The sequence below is a fragment of the Sinocyclocheilus grahami genome, unplaced genomic scaffold (genome assembly GCF_001515645.1).
Source record: "Sinocyclocheilus grahami isolate Dianchi unplaced genomic scaffold, SAMN03320097.WGS_v1.1 scaffold129.1, whole genome shotgun sequence".
NCBI classification, from domain to species: domain Eukaryota; kingdom Metazoa; phylum Chordata; class Actinopteri; order Cypriniformes; family Cyprinidae; genus Sinocyclocheilus; species Sinocyclocheilus grahami.
The window spans coordinates 229,254-235,798 of record NW_015505308.1 but is presented as its reverse complement, the minus strand read 5'-3'; the positions used below and the strand labels follow the sequence as shown (position 1 = coordinate 235,798).

The 6,545-nt window shown below is 33.6% G+C and overlaps 1 long non-coding RNA gene across 1 annotated transcript in view; it reads left to right on the top strand.

Annotated features, from left to right (window-relative positions):
- Window positions 1-2,661: 2,661 nt before the first annotated feature.
- The window catches only part of LOC107590513 (uncharacterized), an 8,432-nt gene continuing 4,548 nt past the window's right edge, over window positions 2,662-6,545 (top strand). Inside the window, exons 1-2 of the long non-coding RNA XR_001609797.1 lie at window positions 2,662-2,788; window positions 3,057-3,211. This is a non-coding gene — a long non-coding RNA (uncharacterized lncRNA). The remainder of the gene's footprint in view (window positions 2,789-3,056; window positions 3,212-6,545) is intronic.

The window sequence follows — 6,545 nt, the reverse complement described above, 5'->3', positions numbered from 1 at the left end:
CATGGCAGATGGCAGTAAATAATGCGATTATATGATCAATACAGATATTTAATAAAAACATTAAAAACAAGCAGGGCTATAACTAAGCCATTAAATAAACTCACACCGTGTCTGCACCAGACACGAGCGTCGTGGTGCAACGCCACAAAAGACAATAGAACCCATTATAATTATGGCCCTATGATTTCTGCGATGCGGAAAATCCGGACGGAATCGCGGAATCCAGTCATAAAAACAGAATTGACTGTATAACGCGGAATGTCACGGTATTTGTCAAAGTTTGGGTGAATAAATCAAAAGTAGGTCATTACATCTTAAATTAAATCGCAATATTGACTGGTATCTGTAAATATTAAGCTGCAAAAATACCATTTAAATATGAATCCTGCGTGTCTCTTTATGAATGAATGGCACAGACGCACGGTTTCGTTTACTACACACATACTGAAGCGCGCAGTGCTTTCAGCGTCTGCTGTCTCGCTAAATGAGAACATAAATAATTTATATTTAAATATAGACTAGAAAGATATTTAAACTTGCTCTGCCCTTACGTCCATGACATTGACTTGCTACCGAGTTGTCTTTCCAGCTCTTAACGCCAAATGTGCTCTTGGATGGTTTGATACGTGATGGGCTAATGTAGAAGCAAATAACTTAAAATAACTTTTAAAAATAAACCCCTTTGTATTGCATTGCATATTGTATGTTCAGGGATGACAGATTGAGAAGCAGACATGCTATTTATGACTAGATGTAATTTTTTATACTTTGCAGTAAAAGTGGCTCTCCTATTAACTTTGTCCTATAAGTGCGGCTCTCATGAAAAAAATAGTGAAGATCACTGCCTTAATCCATGAACCGCACCCCATCTCAGACTCCAATTCAGGCTTAAACCTCAAACAAACCCGACCAAGAATGTTTGCATAGTCATTTTCATTTTAGCAGACGTGTTGTATATTATGATCACTGTACTGGTATCTGTATCTGAAAGAAGTGCTTTAATTATCACAGATAAAACAGGAGAAGGATCTTCAACCACTATGTTTAATATTTTCAGAAATTTCTCTTTATGGGTGAGAAACATCATTTTCATTTTCAGTTTGTTGCGAATGGCCACTAAAAATCATCTGCCTCGGTTCTGACAATCCATTCAGTGCATATTGTTACATATAATATTGGCATATAATATATTATCAAAACCAGATATGTGATCTTTAACCACTTTTTATTAAATTAATGAAACTATATATTTGATATATATAAATACATACTAAAATATATTTTTATTTTTAGTATTATGCTGACACATCAAGTTTTATGTAGAGCTTTTATAAAGTAAAATAAACAGAGCACGTAATGCTTTTTTCAATACACCTATACAAACAAAAACTGTAATACCATGTTTTTTTGGACATGTACCATGGCATCTGGAGTGCTATATGAATATGGTGTTTATAATTATTGGTGTATTAGGGTAATATGGTATTACCTTTGATAGCATCATTTTACCATGGTACTGTCACACATGATTATGTGAGCATAAGATGCCATAAATTAAGCTTTTTAATATTATTTTAGCCCAGCTAACATTTCAATCATGCTCTGTATGTTTGTGAATATTACCGTATTTAGTTTGTTACCAATTTGTAAAATATGATGTTTACATAAATATATACATACGTATATTTGCACATATTGACCACATTTTTATACGTAAAAAAATAAATGATTGATGATGTACAATGTTGACTGTTTACATCATTGCATGCTTTTAATATTTTGCTTATATATTACAACTTTACACGGTAACACAGTAAACGTCAAATACACAGTAAACTGTGTTATTATTATGCATTAAGATATGTGTGTGTGTTAAATTTTATTAGTTTTTGCATTTTCTGTTAAAATTATAATTTGAATACTAATTTTGTCTTAAAGTTATATCATTTTATTCATTTTTGTTTCAGTTTTAGTACATTAGGTTAAACTAAATGAAAATAATAAATCAACTAACTGAAATAAAATACGTTTGCATTTTTTAATTTTTGTTAGTGATTATTTTATTTCGCTTGAGAAGAACTGCAACATTCCGCTCTAGCAATTTTTTTAATTATTTTTTTATTAAACACTTTCTTAGGGAATACAAAAGTGAAAAAACATATGCCAAGGAAAAGAGCCTGGGGTTCAAGGATGGCCAAATAATACATAGCAATTAAAATTCAAGAGAGAGAGAGAGAGAGAGAAATAAAAATAAAATAACAATAAAAAACTATTGCATTAAAAATCAATAAATAAATAAATGGGGGGAATTTTTTTTTTTTAAACACCAAAAAGTGAGCATGCATTCAAAGTTTTAGTTGCCTTTTTGTTACAGGAGGTAGACAATAACTTAATACAGATCTTAATATCTTCTTGAAAGTGAGAAAAAAGGGGGGTAACTTTCATAATCTTGCATTTATGACTAAAATTAATTTTGCAAGCAAAATAATTAGGTTGCAAAGAAAGTAAACATTTTCATATTGCTCCTCAAAAGTGAAAAATCCAAACAAAACATCATTAAAGTAAAAATCAAAGTCATTATGTCTCGCCAAAGTTGCTCTAGCAATTTGTTTATTTCTGTGTCTCGGCGCCGGCGTGACGTCATCACGGCGCGACTGCAGCTCGGAGAATCCTCGTGTGTTCTCTTGTTGTTGTTGTTGTCATAAATCTGCGCGAATAAACCATGAGCTCTCAAATAAAGTGTGTCGGATGGGTGAAGCGCGGAGTCGCTAAAGAAACGCCGGATAAAGTGAGTCTGTCATTTGATTGTGTTTATACGGCGTGCTTCTATACGCACACGTGTTTGCGCTTGAACGCGAGTGAAATCATCGTTACAGCTTGAGCTCAGCAAAGAAGAGCTGCAACGCATCATATCGGAGGCTAAAGAGGAGTTAGCGTGACATTGCATTTGCTGACTACTGCTTTATTTCAGGCTCGAGTTAAAGCACGTTACATTTAAAGACCATCCCATCTAGACTGTAGGTTAATTTGATGACATTTCTATGTGAATTCTTCAGGGATCCCGGTGATGAGGAGGAGGAGGTTGATGAAGGTGTTGTCAGTGAAGAGGCATCAGCCCCGGCTGCTAGTGAAGAAATAAAAGAGGAGAGAGAGGATGAGGATGATGAGCTTGCAGAGTACGGACTGGACAACTATGATGAAGAAGACATCGGTATGTTAATGACACTCGTTATTCATTGCCTGATTGGTTGATCTGGCTTTGAATGTTAACATACGAAAAGCGTAAGAGTCGCTCAGTAGTTAGTCTCGCGTAGCCAGACCTTCAGAACAGGCTTGTTTGAGATGCAGTGAGAGGAGGAGTGAAATAAACGCAGTCAAGACAGACAGCTCTGACCTCTCCAAGTGAACAGAGACCAACGAGCAGGCTGCAGCAAAGTCACATTGTGCAGAGGACTCATCTGGTTCCTGTCGTCTTGTCCCGGTGGCCGTCTGAGACAAGGTCTTTACAGGGGATTTTTACTTTAATGCAAACATGTATTTTAGATTTTTATAGAAATATGACAACAATCACATATCTCACACCGAGATCGCACTGTCATCGTGTTTGGGAACATTCATGCATAATTTAAATGCATAATCATATGAAATCAGATAAAAATAAAATATTTTAGAAGAGAACCGCAGCATCACAATTGTCTGAACTAATGAGCATTAAGCTGTGACGTCAGTCAGTCGTTTCCCATCTTGCTTTTGCTCAGCGCAGTCGGTGGAGAGCAACTGCGCTCGACTGCACAGTCCGACACAGCCGCCTCGCTGTCGCGAGAGTTTTTTTGCACACGTCAGCATGACATCAGAGCAAGTCGGAGGTAAGTCGGACACTTTTCTAACCGGCATGCATCTCGCGGTGATCACCGGTGATCGGTTCTGCGCAGATTTTGCTAATCTCAAACAAGCCAATTGGTAGCTTTCATTGGCCAAGGCCCGCCCATGAGACCGTTTGACCGACATGTCAAACAACCAATCACAGTTCGTTTCGTTCAGCGCGACACACACGTCTCCCGGAAATCCTGTAGAATTCAACCAATCCGATGACCACTTCGACACTCCCGAAGTGTTTCCACTTTTTGTTTATTTTATTTATTTAGTCATTTATCAGACGCTTTTATCCAAAGTGACTTACAGATGAGGACAACAGAAGCAATCAGTTGTAGTATTAAAACAACTAAAAACAGATCCAAAACTAAAAGCTACAACTTTATAAATACTACCTATACACATTTAAAAAAATAAAGAAATTAAATAAAAATGACAAATGCATACAACTAAATTTCAAAACTTAACATTTAAATGAAAAACAAAAAATAAAGCTAAAAACAATTCAAAGTATTAAAGAACAAAAAGGTATAAGAGTATAATAATGATTCTAAAGGCCCGTTCACACCAAGCATGATAACTATAAAGATAACGATAAAGATATAGTTCTAAAAATTGTTCTCAATATTAAAGAATAGCATAGTTCACACCACAACGATAACGATACAGAGGAACGATATCGTTGTGATCACTTTCAAAACGATTTTTTCCCCAGATGATGAACGATAAAACACTGACAGCCAATCAGAATCCATCCTGCTGTAACGAGCTCAAGAATTTAAAGCGGCAGACGCATGTGCACTTGGAACAAACAGACGATATCGTTCGCTGGTGTGGACGCTAATATCGTTATCATTCTTGGTGTGAACAGGGCTTAACATATTCATTACTGGAAATAAAATATAAAAAACTTAAGCTTGTTTTATTTTCAATTAATTGCCAAGGCAACATTTCTCCTTTTTATTTAGTTGAATTATTTTACTTAAAGTACTAAAATAACTAAAACTATATAAAAATCATGTAGACAAATAAATAAATAAAAATACAAATTTTAATAATGCCCAACAAAATTTCTAAAACTTGACCTAAAATTAAATTGAAAATAAAAAAATAAAAACGAATTCAAAATATTCATTAAAACTATATATATATATATATATATATATATATCAGTGATACTAAAATATTTCAGATCAGGGTTATTAAAACTAAAACCATAAATAAAATACATTTGAACTAAAATAAAATAAAATATAAAAAACTTAATTTTAGCTAGTTTTCAAGGCAACAGTTCTCATTTTCGTTTAGTTAAACTTGAAGTAAAAATAATTAAACTAAGGCTGAAATTAAAAAACAAAACATGTTAACATAAAATGTTTTACAAATAAATAAAAATGGGGGAGGAAAAAAAACAACTAAATTACTAAAACATTAAATAAAACTGAAATGAAAACAAAAAATAATTCTAATTACTGATTAAAAACTATAGTAGTATACTATTGATTATACTAAAATAACTCATAAAATAGACTCAGATCAGGGTTAATATAGTTAATAAAACTAAATCCATAAAACAATTTCATTATTTGAAATAACAGTGTTTAAAAATAAGCTTCTTTTATTTCAGTTGGTTGCCAGTTATAAATAAAAAAATGCAAATATGAAATTATAACTCAGTTGCAGATTATAAAAATATAGTAGTATATCAGTGATAGTAAAATAGTCTCAGATCATAAAAAAGCTTTTTACCTGAAATTATATATATATATCAGGGGCGTAGATTATGCAGGGGACGCGGGGTCCCCCCCACTTTTAATATCACGTAAATTCGTCCCCCGCTCTTTTTCGGGCAAGTGTGTTCACACAGAGGTTTTCAAGAGCCGGTGTGAATAAATATAGATTTAAATTCAAGAGACAGGATAGTCTGTGCATGATCTGATGTTTTATTCAGACCCAGAATAAAGCGAGATGAACATCACGGAGCGCTAAACACTCGTGCAGTGTGTGTTTCATTCATACTCGAAGCCGGAGGCGCTCTCGCAAGCAGAAAGTCGTACCAGGAAATCCCTAATATGGACAAAAGTGTCCAGCTATCTCTGTATGAAAACTGTTGTTTTCAGAAAAACAGAAACGTTTGGAAACATGAAGACATTAAACATACGATTGTGACAATATATGTGTTTGTCAAGTCATCTCCAGGTAATAAATAAAGTATATGAACAATGCAGAGCTAACTGACAGCATTTATTACAGTATTGAAACTATTCTGCCGCCTTATGTGATAAAAAAGTGTTTGCAGTATAGAAGCAAATCATTATTATTGGTTATTGTCCAGCAGTTATCTGATTTCTAAGCCAATTAAAAGCTAGAAATGAGAGAAAAATTAAAGTTGACTATAAACCAGTCAAAGATTTGTTATGTTTTATAAAGAAGTCTCTTCTGCTCACCAAGCCTGCATTTATTTGATCCAAAGTACAGCAAAACAGTAACATTTAGAACTATTTTACTAGGCTATTTCAAATAACTGTTTTCTATTTGAATATATTTAAACATGTAATTTATAGTGATTTCAAAGCTACATTTTTTGCATCATTACTCCAGTCACACGATCCTTCAGAAATCATTCTGATATTCTGATTTGCTGCTCAAAAAACATTAATAATAATAATAAT